Here is a 17985-nt window from a genome sequence, read left to right on the forward strand (position 1 = left end):
AATGTTATTATTTAAAAATCATTATTTAAAAAGCCATTCTTAACGTGGGGACGGTAGGGTGTTGTGTACCTATTCTGTACTTTCACTTAGCAATTTAATAAAAACAGATTCGTTTAAGTTTAATTACCTTTGAAAATACTATTAAAAAATAGCGCGGATCAATAAGTGCACTAGCACCCCCTTCTCATCCAATTCTCTCTCCATGTTTCCTCTCTCCATTCTTATTCAATCTCCTCTTCCGTTCGCGCCACTCAGAATCTTATCCTCTACCTACCCCAGCAATTTTTCATCATCTCTATTTTCTTCTTCTTCTTCTTCTTCTTCTTCTTCTTTTGCTTCTTTTGCTTTTCCCTGTCTCTTAACTTGGATACGCCCCCCCCTCTTTCATCTCCTCCAATTTATTTTCCTGTCCCTCCTCTTCGCTTCTCACTCATATTTTCATTCTAGGTCTCCTTGTTTTTCCTTCTCTTTTGTTTCACTTCTATTTTTTATTCTTCTCTTTCTTTACTTTCTCCTTTCTTCCATGCCACTCTAACATTTTTCCAATCATTTTCGGTTCCCTTAAAACTCTTTCACGGAATCTTCTTTTACTCCTCCTTCTCTCGCTCCCTCCTCCTCCTCCTCCTCCTCCTCCTCCTCCTAATCATCATCATCATCATCATCATCATCATCATCATCATCATCTCCGTGTTTTAATAGCTCCTGCACTTGTTAGTTTGCAAATGCCATAAGCATCTCATACCATCACCCCCGTCACGCAATAGCGAACAGACAATAGCCATCCTTCGCCAAGTCTATCATCCTACTCACCCTCTTTTCATTTCCCCAAAAGGCTGCCTATTGTGGTGAAAAGTGAACAAAAAGTATTTGGTCTTTGGCTCTAGGGACCATCATTCTTGTTATTGTACTTCGCCGTGAAGAGTTGAAACCACAACCGTTCAAATGTTGAAACCTTTTTACACCATTTGAATGAAGGGTCATTTTGTTAAACCTATTGATGTTCGTCTTCACGGAAAAATGAAATTATCTTCATGTAGGCAATGTTATTATAATCAAGCAATATATATATATATATATATATATATATATATATATATATGTTGCTTAGTGACATGAGAAACATACATTTCGCAATCAAATGAAACGCGTGTGAGGTACACTATAATGAAAACTTAGCCATTTGCCTAAACAAAAGAAATCGAAGAACAAAATAAAAAACAAACAAACAAAAGTTTATGAATTGATTTCGTCTTTTGCAATTTGTGATGAAAATTGATCATACGTACGTATTTCGTTGAATGGTATAGGTAAACCAACCAAGACGAGAACAGTAATCTGAAGAATTCTAATAGTACCATTCCTCATCCCAAAAATTCAGGAATGCTTGAAATTCACAACAATATGCAAAATATGTTTTATTTTTAACGACTAATTATAACGTTGTTTCAATAAAATAATACAAGCGACCATGAATAATGGCTTTTAAATGATACAACTCTGGTTAATATTTATAATGAATCATTATTTTTAGGTTATGTATATTATTGTTTATATCTAGGACATTTACAATGACAAAAGTGGTGTCTACTTACCTATTGACTTCCTAATTGTCCATGATAAATATCGTTAATGTTATACTTTAATTTATTTACTTTTATATTTTTTACCACCTTATTAGGGTTATTTTGCTGAATGCGAAAGGTGTAGTTCCTTTTTTGCAGATTCCTTCCACCTCTTTCATAGATTCGTACAAAGAACAAACTGGGATGAGAGAAAACTTATTATTTCTTTCGCGGTGAAAATTTTAATCTTTTCATTCTTCCTTTCTTCACTCCGTATTTGCGTTTCTTATTTTTAAAATACCTCTTTTGTTTTCACTATTAACAACTCAAGTGCACCTGGTTCTTTAATATGACAGAGGCACATGCACCAATCCACGAACCAAAACACTCAACGTTATCGATTTTAATCCCAGTCATAATTAATACTTGTATTAATAAATCATTTAGCTAAGATATCGTATTTATGTGTGTGTGTTTCTCGCCTATGCGTAACTTTGATACACTGAATTCTTATTTATATTTAATACTAGCAAAGTATTTATTGCGAAATCTATAATATAAATCTCACCTGTTATTAATATGTATGTATGTATGTATTATGTCAGGCCATGTCATATGCTACTAGTACCATGTAACCCAGTAATACCTGCCTCATGGTCGGGTCATCGGCGACTAAAATAGTTCCCCCACCAAACTTGTTTGGTGAATAGGGTGGCTAGTCTCCCTGAAGGATTAAAAACAAGACCTTACAAAGAGTGAATAAACCTTTTTCGGGGTCAACGGCCAACAAGCACCATGTGTGTTTGTGTGTGTGTTGAGGTGGAGAGGGCTCCCGTAAGCCATGGTGAAAGCAACCTTTCTAGGAGAAGCAAATCTCTGATTTAAAAAAAAAAACATAAAGCGGGAGACCAGTACCCACATTAAGGTGGTCTGCAGTTTAACTTTTTGCTGGTTATCTTGCTCTTGCTTGTTGCTGAATCTCAACATTTTGAACCGAGAGAGAGAGAGAGAGAGAGAGAGAGAGAGAGAGAGAGAGAGAGAGAGAGAGACTTAGCTGTCGTGCAAAGGTAAGACTCTGTAACATCATATGCGTATAGATACTCCCTCAGGCATTTGTCTATTAAAATGGTCCTGTAGCGATGGAAGTCATTTTTGGGATCATGGACTTTAAGTGCCTGAGAGAGTGGCACTCGTATGACAAGACGTTGCAATCATTATGTATGTATGTATGTATGTATGTATGTATGTATGCCTAAAACTTTCGACAGAGGTGACGGATTTTCACAATATTGATATCGTTCTGAAGCTCAACCCCTCGGACGACAAATATCGAAAAATTGACTAAAAAATTTATTCTTTCACCCTCAACTGTACACTATTCTACGGGGAGTGTCGCTTTTTTGCTAATATTTTCGAAAGTCTTCTCCTCTTTTCGATTGACTAGCCTTAATTAAAATATTCCCCACTTCTGGTTTGGCGATGACCGCAACGGCAAAGACGTCACAATTTTTTTTTTCACATTCGTTTCTTTCTTCGCGGTATGGGTTCGAGCCTACCTGCCTACTACCCTTTTTTTGTGTTTTTGCTCAACACACACTTCCAAACACCCGAACAACGCCGGGCACCCAGGCTAGTATAAAATAAAGGATAATAAAAACGAAATTTTAAATCTTAATTTTTTTTAGCAGAAATAAATTTGACATTCAAAAAATTATTTTTCTCCAATCTCCCCATTTGGATAATATATCTCTGCCCGAGCAACACCGGGAAATCTTTTACTTCTGCTGTTTACCTTTCAGTGTTTAAAATTATCGTTTAATCTACTTACATGCATATTTCGCACTATGTTTGTACGTTTTCAGCATCTGAAATTTTCTTTCCAACATTATAAAATAGAATTAAGGGCACTGAAAAGTTGCAGAGACCTGTTATCCAATTTGAAATTCTAACCACAAAACGTGGTTTTTCAAACGAGGTGGGACAGTCAGACTGACTTAATAAATGAGGAACTTACAACTATTGTTCGTATTTATTCAGAAATAAGTGAAAAACTAAAAAAGGGTGTGGGAGGGGGGAATGTGATGATATTGAGGAAAAAAAATAAAGACCCAGCGCTTTCGTGTTGTAAAATACGGTTAAATATATTTTAATTTATGCGAATTTCATATTTACGAGGGGCGTCCAATAAGTAATGCACCTGACCCACTTCCAATGGTCTAATATAGCTGAAATTTTGCATGTGCAACGATTTATATCTGTACGGGTTAGGTGGCAAATTACAGCTCTGAACTAATTGTGGTTTCTGTTTTACAGGTATTTGAACTGAGTCAGGTGTGAAATGGAGCTTGTTAAATGTCGAGCAGTGATTCGGTTTTTGTATTTAAAAGGACGCACACCACAGGAGACTTGATAAAATGAAAGAAACTTATGGTGATAATGCCCCATCATATGAACTTGTAAAACGCTGGCATCGTGAATTCAAACATGGCCGGAAGTCTATGGAAACAGCTCCCAGACCTGGTCGCACTCCTTCTGCCATTAATGAGGCATCTGTCCATCAAGTTGAGGCTGCCATTTTGGAAGATCGGCGCATGACTATTCGCCAAATAGCCCAAGATGTCAAGATTAGTACAGGGTCGGTGGAAACTATAATTCATGACCATTTGCATATATATATATATATATATATATATATATATATATATATATATAGTCATCCACATACAGTACTGTCTATCGGGGTGACTAGCCAGGTTGTCAGTGGTGGGGTGGAAGTCGCTTGATGTTCTCATGGGCCATACCAATGTAGAATGTCCAAGCTAATCGTTCCATGTCTATTAACCAACCAATTTAAATATGCACATGTATATATCTACGTAGTGAGTCATAAGTAACCGGTCATTTAATGTTTTATAAGTTGTATAATATTCGTTTTACAAATAAAAATGTTTTTACGGTTAAAGGATGAGGCAGTTTCCGTATAAACGTTTTAGTGCGAGAGCCCAATGCGAAGCACATATATATATATATATATATATATATATATATATATATATATATATATATATATATATTCCTATAAACCTGGTTTTCTTTTGTGTGTATCGATATTCATATTAAAACCCCTCTTTTCTATTTATTTGAAAAGAAAATACAATTTTCTTATATCTTGCTTGTGGAATTGCATTCACTAGCAAACGATCTAGCTAATTTGCATATTCTTTTAAACATTCATTTTAATTAATTCCCTATTAGTTGCTTCGGTTTAATGGGATAATCATTTTTAGTTAACTATTACCTGTAATTATATTCATGCAGATATTCTACATGATTTATACTTGCATAATATTTGCGAAATAAGTTTATAGTAAACACATAATTGTTTCCATATATATTTATGTATCTATATATCTATAAAAGTGAACGTGTCTGTGTATCTGTGTATCTGTGTGTCTGTGTACATTTCCCTACGCAATAACTCTGTCAATTTTTAGTCTACAGATTCGAAATGTGATATACAGAGTACTGAGATTTGGGAAAATCGATGTGATCGGTTTTTGGCCAGAAATTTGGCGATTAAGGGGTCAAAGTTCAACGATTTGACCATTGAGAACTCTACCAAACTCCTCTGACAATTTGAGTCTACGCAATTTTAGATATAGGTTCCTTGGACATGGATCTAACTTAATAACTTGATTTGAGCCCAAAACAATAAATTTTAAGCGGTCATAATAGGGTCAAAGTTTTTAAAAAATTGACTTCTGCGGTCTCTTCTAAATTACTCAGACAATTTCTGGTCTAAATATTTGAAATTTTACATAAAGGGTATTCAGAGATAGGGCAAGCTTTTTCATCAGTTTGGGTCGAAAATTTTTAGTTACTAATATATAAATGTATGTCTGTATGTCTGTTTGCATGTCTGCCTTAAACTTTCAATAGAGGCGACGGATTTTACCAAGATCAGTATCGTTTTAAAGTTCGACCTTTCATACGTCAAATATCGAAAAATTGACTAAAACATTAATATCTTCCCCCTCAACTAGGCACTTTTCTACGGGGGGGGGGGCACTTTTTTGCCGATATTTTTGAAAGTTATCCTCTCCTTTAGATTGTCTAGCCTTACTTTTAAAAAATGTCGCTTCCATTTGGCGGTGGTCGTAACAGCATAAACGTTAGGTTTTACCCCATTCTGTTTCTTCTTTGCGGTACGGGTTCGAGCCTGCCTTCCTAGTACCACTTTCCTTTTTTTTTTTTTGCTCAACATACACATCCAAACACCCGGGCAACGCCGGGGTGAAATGCTAGTATATATATATATATATATATATATATATATATATATATATATATGACCCATAGGAACATCAACTGACTTCCACCCCACCACCTAACAATCTGTCTAGTTATCTCAATGTTATAACTTTCAGATTGATTCCGATTTAAACGCATCCTTTTTGCATAGCACCTATCTATAATCTTAATCTTTATTTTAAACAGATTTATCCAGTCTGACCCCAATTTCTAACAGCTGCCTCTATGTGGTCAAATGTGGTCAAAGCCCTATGAGAATGCTATCTCTTACCCTTTAGAGTTTTCCTTTTTCGAACATGTACGTACACACACATGCATCTATATATGTACACTTCTACACTCCCCATAAAATTTGATATATAGGGTATTCAGTCACGTAGAACACTTTTAAATCGGTTTTCATTCGGAAAAAAGAGCTGCTAAGGGGTCAAATTTGAAATATTGGTACGTGGGGTGTCATCGGATTTTTTTTTATCATTCGTGGTAATGAAATATGACAGCTACCTTATATTAAGTATTACTTGGTTTGAAAATATTTTTAAAGTTCATGGCAAGCTGGTTATCGTACTTGACTCACTATCTCACTATTAGAGTTCGATCTAAGCTGACGTGTTTTTTTTTTACTTACAAAAAGTAAACTGTCTAGAAAAAATACACAATACTCGCATGCACATGTCGCAGTTTCTTTCCATTATTTTTTTACTTCATTATTTTTAAAGGAATTTAACGTTACGTTTAATATCTACGGCAATATTTATCATTATAAGAAATCTGTATTAATCAAAATATAATATTTATGGGCATTTTACGATCGGGCAACGCTGGGCGGCCTGCTAGTATGTATATTAAAAAATTAGAATGTGTGTGTGTATGTGTGTGAGGACACGTGTCAACCTGTATACTCAACGGAGTTTTTATCTACAAACTTGAAATTTGATACATAGCATATTCAAACATTTGGAAAACATTTTAATGGCTATTTATTCGAAAAAGGGCTGCTAAGGCGTCAAAATTGGAAAATTGGTCCGAGGGGGGGTCGGATTTTTACCTGCTTGATTACTGTTCCACGAATGCGCATGCTCAAATTATTCACATGACAGATTCATTATATTTAAAATAAGTAGATTTGAAAAAACTTTTAAAAAGATCGTGTCAAGCCGGGCTAATGGTTATCGACCTTGACTCACTGTCTTTAGGTTTTGGTTACAATCTCAGCCTGAGTATTTCTTCTTTTCTTTTACTTACAAGAAGTTAACTGTTTAGAACAAGCATAATACTCGCATGCACATATCTCAGTTTTTGTATGAATTAATGCATAATATTTATGTGTATTTTACGACTGGGCAACGCCGGGGCGTCTGCTAATATATATATATATTTTATTCCACGTTCACTTTACAGCTTAATGGCTTAGAAGTGTGTGCTCATTTTACGTCAATTTTTATAGAAAAGTTATACCCAATCAAAAATCTAAACTATATGATATTTTATTCCTTTTTGTCGATACAGTTAGTTAAATCATTTTTTATATTGCCGCACCACCAGGTAAAAGGATATGGGCCCTGTTAGTGGTAAAATATAAACGAATAGCAAAGCAGACGTATACATATATATATATATATATATATATATATATATATATATATATATATATATATATATATGTATATATGTATATATATATATATATATATAAAATATATAAATAAGTAAAAGCGTACACATGAATTCGAATACATTCACATAAATACACACATAATTTATTACTCTCGAGGGCAGGTCCATTAGAACGCTAAAATTGTCTAAAGAAAACAACACTACGGATTTACTTTAAAGTTTTCATTGAAAAAATCAATTCAGGTAACTTGATTATGTAGTAGAGCTGATATCGATTCTATGTAACCGCTTCAACCAATCACCGCCTCAGTACTGGCCCGGAACTGGAAGCATGCTTTTTCCACAAGCGCCGGCAAATACTCGGCAAATACTCAGCGGATGGCGACGATCAGGCTAGCTTTGGTGGTATGGGAAATCATATTGGTGATGTTCTCGGCGTATGATTGAACGAAGTAGTTCAGGGAGAAGGGAGCCAGTGAGGGAAGGGTACAAAGTTGTAGCACACCTTCTGAAGCCAAGCCTGGGTCTCTTTGGATTTGTAAGCCGGTGCTAAGTCCTGCTGCCACACACAGAGTCTGTCAGTAGCCACCTGATTGCACCAGGGAATCACCACACTCACATCTAGGTACACTTTGGCCTGGAATTAAAGCCAACTTCGAAGATGTGGCCATCACTTGAAACCAAACATTAATACTTGAAACCGCACCAAAGACTATAACTGATGTGTTGAGCTGTGCCCTGAAGCGTCGAACCGTCCCGATTTGCATCCTGAGGATGCTTGCAATGGTCATGGATTGGTAGAGAGCATGAGTTGTACAACAACACTTCTATTATCGTTGAAGATTGTGTCATTTTCAGACATGATAGAAGGCCTTTATCGCTTTTGGGATTTGTACACAACTGGCCAACTATTAGATGGTCTGCAACGAAATAGAACACCGGTTTTCGTCAGACAGAAATGGAATCATATCGACTTTTCTAATGCAACAATTTTATCGTTTTACCTTGTAGTTCTAAATTTCGTTAAGAAAACATTCATCTAGTAGTCATCATTGCAAGACCAAAAAATGTAGTTAATTCACACTTAAGTTTTTATTTTTATAGTACGTCTTACACATGTTACCTTGAATAGCGAAATACCACTAAACAACTCCACAGAGACAAATCTATGCTCCTCAATTAACTATTAGAAAGTTTATTATATGGAAGTCAAAATGGACTTGCAATAGAAAAAATAAAAATAAATGAGATGGATAAAGTATTCAAACGCATAAATAAAAACCATTTAATGTAGTGTTTATAGGCACCGTTCCCACCAGCAAATAATAAAACTCATAACACACACGGGAAACGTTTTACGTCACCACATATATATATATATATATATATATATATATATATATATATATATATATATATATTAATCCTAATCTTATAAATACACCACAGATAAATCAAAAAATATATCCATTTTTTATTTGGAAACAGACGAATCTCACAGGTAAGGAATACATTTTTATAATATAAATAGGTTAGCCAAATTAATTAAAAGTGGGAAACTAGATCTAATGTCTGTAACATTTTTTTGTTCTTGAGATTAAAGTAGATTGTGTTTGACCAACACTGCTGGGGAGCCATGATTTAATATACTGTTTTGTTTTTAAATCCCCGAAACAGTGTTTCATGGTTAGCAACTGATGAGCCCTTAAATTAACATTAGTACTATAGTGAATTCGAGAAAACAAGTTGATGCATTAGTTGCAGGTGTTTAAATGACTTTCTAACGAATGATGAAAAATACAAATTAGATAAGTTTTTATATAGTTTTAAAGGTTAAAAGCTTCAAAGGCTATATATATATATATATATATATATATATATATATATATATATATATATATATATATATATGATGTAAGACGTGAGTTTTGAATTTTATATCTACACTAGCATGGGTGCCCGGCGTTGCCCGGGTGTTTGGAGGTGTGTGTTGAGCAAAAAAAAAAAAAAATTCGTAGTAGGAAGGAAGGCTCGAACCGGTACTGCGAAAGAGGAAAAGAACGTGATAAAAACGTGACGTCTTTGCTGTTACGACCACCGCATAACCGGAAGTGACGTAGGTTTAAATTAAGGCTAGAAAATCAAAAAGACGGATGACTTTCGAAAATATCGGCGAAAAAAGCGATCCCTCCCTGTCGAAAAGTGCCCAGTTGAGGGTTAAGCAATTAATGTTTTTAGCCAATTTTTCGGTATTTGTCGTCTGAACGATACTGATCTTGTGAAAATCTGTCGCCTCAGTCGAAAATTTTAGGCAGATATGAAAACCTGCATACATACATTTATATATTTGTAGCTCAAATTTTCGACCCAAACTGATTAAAAGCTTGCCATTTCTCTGGATAAACTTTTCTGTAAAATGTCAAATGTTTAGCCCAGAAATTGTCTGAGTAATTTGGTAGAGACTGAAGGGTTCAATTTCTTTTAAAATTTGACCCCTATTATGTCCCCTTAACATTTATTGTTTTGCAATCAAATTAAGTTATTAAGTTAGATCCATGTGCAAGGAACCTATATATAAAATTTCAATTGTTTATACCCAAAATTGGCGGAGGAGTTTGGTAGAGTTCTCAAATGTGAAATCATTGAACTTTGACCCCTTAACAGCCAAATTTCTGGCACAAACCGATTACCAAGATTTTCCCAAATCTCAGTACCCTGTATATCAAATTTCGGGTCTATAGACTGAAAATTGACAGAGTCATTGTGTAGGGAAATGTACACAGACAGACATACACTTTCACTTTTATAGATATACTAGCATGGGTGGCCGGCGTTGCCCGGGTTTTATGAGGTGTATGCTGAGAAAAAAAAAACGGTTAATATTTTTTAACTTTGACCCCTATTATGACCCCATAACATTTATCGTTTTGGGCTCAATTTGAGTTATTAAATTAGATCCATGTACAAGGAACCTATATCTAAAATTTCAAGTGGTTATACCCAAAATTGTCGGAGGAGTTTGGTAGAGTTTTCAAAGTTCAACTCATTGAACTTTGACCCCTTAACAGCCAAATTTCTGGCCGAAAATCAATCACATCGATTTTCCCAAATCTCAGTATCCTGTATATCAAATTTTGAGTCTGTAGACTAAAAATTGACAGAGTTATTGCGTAGGGAAATGTACAAAGACACACACACACACACTTTCACTTTTATAGATATATAGACTAGCATTTCAGCCCGGCGTTGCCCGGATATTTGGAGGTGTATGTTGAGCAAAAACAACAAAAAAAAGCGGTCAATTTTTTAAAATTTGACCCCTATTATGACCCCTTAAAATTTATTGTTTTGCTCAAATCAAGTTATTCAGTTATATCCATCTTCAAATAAGCTATGTCTAAAATGTCAAGTGCATAGACCCAAAATTGTCGGAGGTGTTTGGTAGAGTTCTCAAACTTTAAATCGTTGAACTTTGACCCCTTAACAGCCAAATTTCCGGTCGAAACCCGACCACAAAGATTTTCCTAAATCTCAGTACCCTGTATATCAAATTGACAGAGTTATTGTGTAGGAAAATGTACACAAACACACACAGACACGTTCACTTTTATAGATATATAGATAGATATATGAAGAGAGAGAACAGCATATTGGAGTGTGGATTTTTTTATTTTATTTAAGCATGCATTCGTTGTCATCTCAACATTAGAGCGAACTGTTCCAACCCTTTCTCTCAACACACACGAACACCTTCATTCCCCAACACTCACCCCAACGCCAACACAAAATATATATAATTATTGTACAAGGATAGAGAAAGACAGCAAGAAAGATGTAAAAGGAAAATGCTACGAAACAATGAATAAGACTTAACCAGAAGGGATCTGTAATGGAAAGCGCACACGCTGCTCAGTACTTGTCGTGGAAGGCTGGGACGGGGCTTCCTACTAGACCTCTTGCTCAATAGTAGGGTCAGAAAAAGCAATAATGATGACCCGACTATCAACAGAGATCTAAGAGGCCAAGTATTATGGACGGGGCCATATTTGAAGATATTTAATAACTCATCTCTATCCATATTGTGTTGTCTGTTCCGGTCTGTTTTTGCAGACACCGCCATTTTGTTTTCAGCCCAGCCCGCCCAGCCGTCTGTCACAGGGGTCAGCGATTGCAATTAAAGGGGCACTGACCTACAGATGATAGCAAACAATTAAATGACAGGAGAGCGAAGGGATGCAAGTGTGGCGAAGAAAGATGAAGGACTCTTTGCTCTGAGGAAAGGATGGAGAACCGTAAAAGGAAGCAAAATATTGAAGGGGGGTTTGGAAGTGGTCGTTATTTATTAGATTAGAAAAAGAAAGTAGAACGGGAGAAAAAAAGAAATAGAGAAAGGAAGAAAAAGATTAAGTAGAGAATACATGCATACAAAAAAAGGCTAAAATGAAGAAGGAAAGATGTAAAACAATAAGTAAAGAATATGAGTAGCTGAGAGAGAAAATATCAAGACAAAGAAATAAAAAATGAAGCAAGAATGCGATTAAGAAAGAAAGAAATAAACAAAGAATATGATTGCTGGGAAAGAAAGGACAAAGAAAGAAAAATGAAGAAAGAGAAATGTTAAAAAGAAAAAAAGAATATGAATTACTAGGAAAGAAATGAAAAGAGTGAAAAGATGAAGAAAAAATAAATTTAAACAAATGAAGGAAGGGTGTTAATAAATAAATAAATCTTGATAGGTGAGACAGAAAAATGAGAGAGAGAGAAAATATTGACAAAGAAAGACAACAAGAGGACACACAGACAGGATTAAGAACATCGATAAGGAAGAATATAACACAAAGAAAAAAGTTGATAAAGAAACACCGTAAAAACGAAGAAAATCTATGCATGAAAAAAGGAAAAGTTTACAAATATGCACAGATTGATAACGAAAAAATGAAGGAAAGAAAGATGCTTGAAACGAAAGAAAAACAAATTATAACAACAACAAAGAGGATGCTGATAAAGAAAAAATGACACTGAAAAAAGTTGCTGGGAAAGAAAAAACGAATGTAATAGAGAGGAAAAGAAGCGGAAACGAACAAAACAAAGCAGTAGGAAAGGCTAAAAAAAATAAAGAAATAGAAAATAGAATAAAGAAAAAAGCAAAACGCTTAAATGGAAGAAATAATGGAATAAATAAGAGAAAAACAAAAACGTTGACAAAAATAAAAATAAAAACAAAGACGAATAATCGACAAAAATAGAAAGCAAAACTAGACGGGAATATTGAGTTAAACTGAAAGGAACATTTTAAAGAAAAATATTTTCTAAAGAGAAGTAATGACATAGAATAGAAAACAAAAAAAAACAAAAAGAAATATTTCCCTAAAGAACTAACTACTATAAGAAAAATAGGTCTTGAAGAATAGAAGAAAGAGAAAAAAAGAGAAAGAGAAAGAAAGAAAATGAAAAAAAAAATAAGTTAATAAAAATACATATTTTAAACCAGTGAATAAAAAATAAAGAAAAAAACAAAAGAAAAGAAAGACAAGTAGCAAATACGACAACAATAAAAAATATAAAAAAAATTTTATTAAAATAATCTTTAAATGAATGAAAGGCAGAAGTAAAATATAAATCTTGTAAACAAATGAATTAAAAATTTAAAAAAAAAGCAAAAAAGAAAAATAGCAAATACAAAAACAATAAAAATGTCTGTATTAAAAAAAAAACAATAAATGAATGAAAGGCAGAATGTAAATTGTAATAAATGAATGCAAAATTAGTTGAATGATAAAACAAAGATAAATTATTGTGAAAGAACTTTAATGTTTTGATGGAAACAAGGAGTAAAGAAAATAATAAACCAATGAAAAAGCATAAAAGAGATAAAAAAACAAATACAATTGTAAAAACAGAAAAGGATTCAAGAAAGAATAAAATAGACAATGAATAGAAATATCCCTTCTAACATAAAAAGAAAAGAAAAATAGTAAAAATAGAAAAGGAAAGAAAAAATAATTCATAAAAAGAAATATGTGCATCTTTGCGTGTGTATAACTCGATATCGGTGTGTACGTGAGTCGGATGTATGTGTGTTCCTATAGAAAAAAATCTAAAATTTTATACTTATGTAAAATTTACTACAGAAAAAAAATGGGAGTGTTCCTTAATGTATACGAGGAATATAAGGCATGATCTCGTTAAAACTTTAATTATATCCTATATTTAAATGGCCCCAAATTTCTAAGTGTTCTCCTAATATAAGGGAGCAAATAAGGGCACCTCTTTTAAAACTTGAAATATATCCTATTTTGATTAAATTTAAATCATACACATTAGATTCAGAAGACAATGGAAGTGGTCCCGAATCGCTTCGTTAGACTCTATATTCTCCCAACTTGCCGATGGAGACAGAACCGCATGAAAACATCAAATATATCCGTTTTGTTTCATGTGTTACTTTTAAAGTCCACTCAACAATTGTCTGAATTGTTTAGTTGAGAATGAAGATATCGAGTGTGCAGTTTCGATTATATCTCTCTCAATTAAAAGAATCATAGTTTTTAATATGATAAAATATGTGAAACTTTTTGGTGCCTTTAGTACGTAAATCTTCTCCGTTTTTTTTATCACTTTGCCTCTCTCTCATATTTTTGTCGTTATCTACATATATATATATATATATATATATATATATATATATATATATATATATATATATATATATATATATATATGACCGGATGCTTCTGGGTACGTATATGTGGGTATTTGTGATTTTTGTATATTCCTCATAAAAAGAAAGGGTTAGAGAATCTACATAGATTCTACAAGTGTATTCTTATCTAACATTTATCGGGGAAGATAATGGAAGATTTTCTGAAACTCCAAGTGCACCCTAAGGGGGGTATATGTGAGCATAATTCCCCTAAAACTTCAAATATATCCTATGAGTAAAATTTCTTCAACTGAAATGATCTGAAACTAAGGGAGCGATAAAAACCGAACCTCTTTGGAAACTTCAAATGTATCCTATTTGACGAAATCATATCATATGCATAAAATTCTCCGGCGAAAACAATAGGTGTAGTCCTTAATCTTTACGTCGCCCTCTACACACTAAATATCTACGTGATTCCACTTCTAAGTGACAAATGTGGAGAGAACTCACTTTAAATTTCAAATACGTATATCCTACTTTTCTCATTGCGCTCTTTTAAAAGTTGACATAACATATCCCTTTGTTTTTAAACGTAAACATTGTAATTGAAGAATTTTGGTAAAATTAGTGCGTAAGGGCTCTCTCTGTCTCTATCTATTTCTCCCTCTCTCTCTCTCTCTCTTATTCACACACACACACACTATCTCTTTCTGTCATTCTCTTTATCGTTCTCTATATATTTGGATTTCTCTATTAGCCTGCGTTTTCTTAGAATTCTTAGAATCTGATCCTTTCAAGTTTAGATTACCCGCAAACACAGAATATTTTAGATATATTCATATTTTATTTTTTCTTGCTGAAAGCATGCACATAAGTAATATTAAAAACAAATAAGACTCAGTCGAACCCTCGATAAAGGTTACCTATGAAACAGAAAACAATCACTCATTACCTTTTTTTGACATACTCATTATAAAATTTAATAATAAACTATCCTCCGAAGTTCACCGCAAAACTGCACACAAAAAATGATTACATACATTTCTATTCACACCATAATAACAAAATAAAGACAGGCATGATAATTGTTTTTTTCTTTCGTGCATTCAGAATTTGCGGTCCAGAATATCTAGATGAAGAATTCAAATACCTCAAAAATACTTTAACAACCACATATTTTATATTAAATACAAAGAAAAAAGCCACACAAATATTTTCCAGAATAAATAAGCAAAACTCATATACACTAGGCACTTCTCTCATAAACGAACATTTGTTTTTCGCTACACACGCTAATAATACAATAATATACAACACTCTTAACAAACTAGAAATTCCAATAATACAAACCACATCACAAACTATAAGACAAATATTAAAAACAACAAAACATCTCCAAAACAAATCGATTTCCAATGCAGGTATATACACTGTTCTTTGTCAAAATTGTCATCATATATATGTTGGTGAAACCCAACGTAAATTAGAGAAAAGGATTAATGAACATCAAAGAAATATAAGAAATAGGAACTCTCTGAATGCATTATTCTCTCATCCATTGCAGCATAATCATACTTTTGACTTCAAACAAGCAAAAATAGTTATTTTATTTTAAACAAACCGCGACGGAGACTTCTTGAATCGGCGTTCATCGCAAATTCAAGCACAATTAAACAACGTGGAGGTTTCTATCATTTATAGACATTAATAAGTAAACTTTTATTAAAAGAACATACTTTACTTTTAGACACGTTATCTCTCTCTCACGCCATAGAAAACACACCCTATAAAAATTATTACATATAATAAGTCAATAAATTACGTAACAAAAATACACTCATTTCATTTGAGTGATACATCCACATATAAATTATAACAGACATATTTGTTCCAAAATGAATATGAATTGCATCATATATTTTTAAATATATTAGCGGCTATATGATTTTAATTTTTTTATTTATTTAAAAAAAAATTATAAATATTAAATCATATTTTCTTCAATATATTAACAACTATATGACAATTTAAAAATCCTACTCTTTTCACAACTTTCCAACGACTTTTTCATTCTAAAATAGAGCAAAGTCATACTTTTCATAAGAAAAAAATAATATTTTTAAAAATTGTATTATTATTTTATATTCTTCAATTCATTCATCCAGAAAAAAGTCTTACAATAAAGACGAAACGTTGATGAACATGTGACTTGGTTTGTTCATTTGATATCTCTCTACATCTATCTATATATGTGGTATTCTTACGTTTGTGGGCATGTATGTCCCAAATAACGAAGACTAAGGAGTATTAAAAAAATATATTCAATTTTTACCCCACACAAGGCACAGTGCCACTTTGAAGTAGGGGACTACTGTCAAGGACATAATTTGCAGGGGTATTATGAAGGGAGATGAGTAGAAAGATGTTTGTTCACATTACACTTGAACTTCTGCATATCAGTACAGTTGGGAAAGCAGAATCCCGGAAGGGAGTTCCAAAGACTTGCAGTTCTGGGGAAGAAACTATTGGAGTAAAAGGCTTTCTTGCACCTAGGGATCTCTACTGTAAAGGGATGGGACTTAGTTGCTTGTCGGGTTTGTTGGGGGTAGTTACGTCGAGGAGGTAAAAGTGTTTGCAGTTCGTCAGAGCATTCACCATTAAATTATTTGTAGAACAGGAAGAGGGATGCAACATCTCGTCGATGGGACAGAGGCTGAAGCCTAGATGACAGTTCAGGACCTATCAGGTTGGTGGCTCTCTTTGAACCCTGTCCAGGAGTGAGAGACAAGCAGCAGATGCACCAGCCCAAATGTGACAACAGTACTCCATACATGGGCGAATGGTGGCCTTATAGAGGTACGGGATACTTTCAGGCGTAAGTGATTTTCTAGCGCGGTAGAGAGAGCCCACCTCCTTTGCAGCAGCCTTGGCAATGCTCTCAATGAACTATATCTTAAATATAAGTGTGTTCCCATGCATAGTTTGTATGTGAACATAATAGAAGTAGTTCTGCGTCTCTAGCTGACTTTGAGAGGAACTAATGACACCTTTGCAACATATTAGACAAGGAAATTAATCTAGTTACAATCGTTAGTTGAAAACTAAGAACACATATCTAAATGGCTTAGTAGGAAAGATACGAGATTGCTAACGACATCAAGGTCGCTGTTAAAGTATATTCTCCTTAATATGATCTAATATATAATGCAGTACCACATTGTAACACGAACAACGCCATGTAACTCTGCTAGTATATATATATATATATATATATATATATATATATATATATATATACACCAGGTTTTTTAGGTTCTTCAGCGACACTGATGAGTTGTGATACAACGAAACAGGACTGTATGTCGATGACTACAAATATATATATATATATATATATGTATATATATATATATATATATATATATATATATATATAGAGAGAGAGAGAGAGAGAGAGAGAGAGAGAGAGAGAGAAAGACAGAGAGACAGCCGGACAGAAACAACATGCCTGACGAGAGCCTAACACCATTTACATTTTACCATTAACTGGTCCCCTTTATGTTGGGCTTCAAACCGACGGTACCAATGTTTTTATGAACTTCTGTACAATTAAATATACATATATATATATATATATATATATATATATATATATATATATATATATATATATATTGTTTTTTTAAATATAATTATCCACTGATACATGTTTCGTCGTCTACAGCTCCGGTAAGGTGCCTAATTATATATATATATATATATATATATATATATATATATATATATATATATATATATATATAGATATAGATATATATATATATATATATATATATATATATATATATA

The sequence above is a fragment of the Euprymna scolopes genome, chromosome 35 (assembly GCF_053919585.1).
Source record: "Euprymna scolopes isolate OS-2025 chromosome 35, ASM5391958v1, whole genome shotgun sequence".
Taxonomy (NCBI): Eukaryota; Metazoa; Mollusca; class Cephalopoda; order Sepiida; family Sepiolidae; genus Euprymna; species Euprymna scolopes.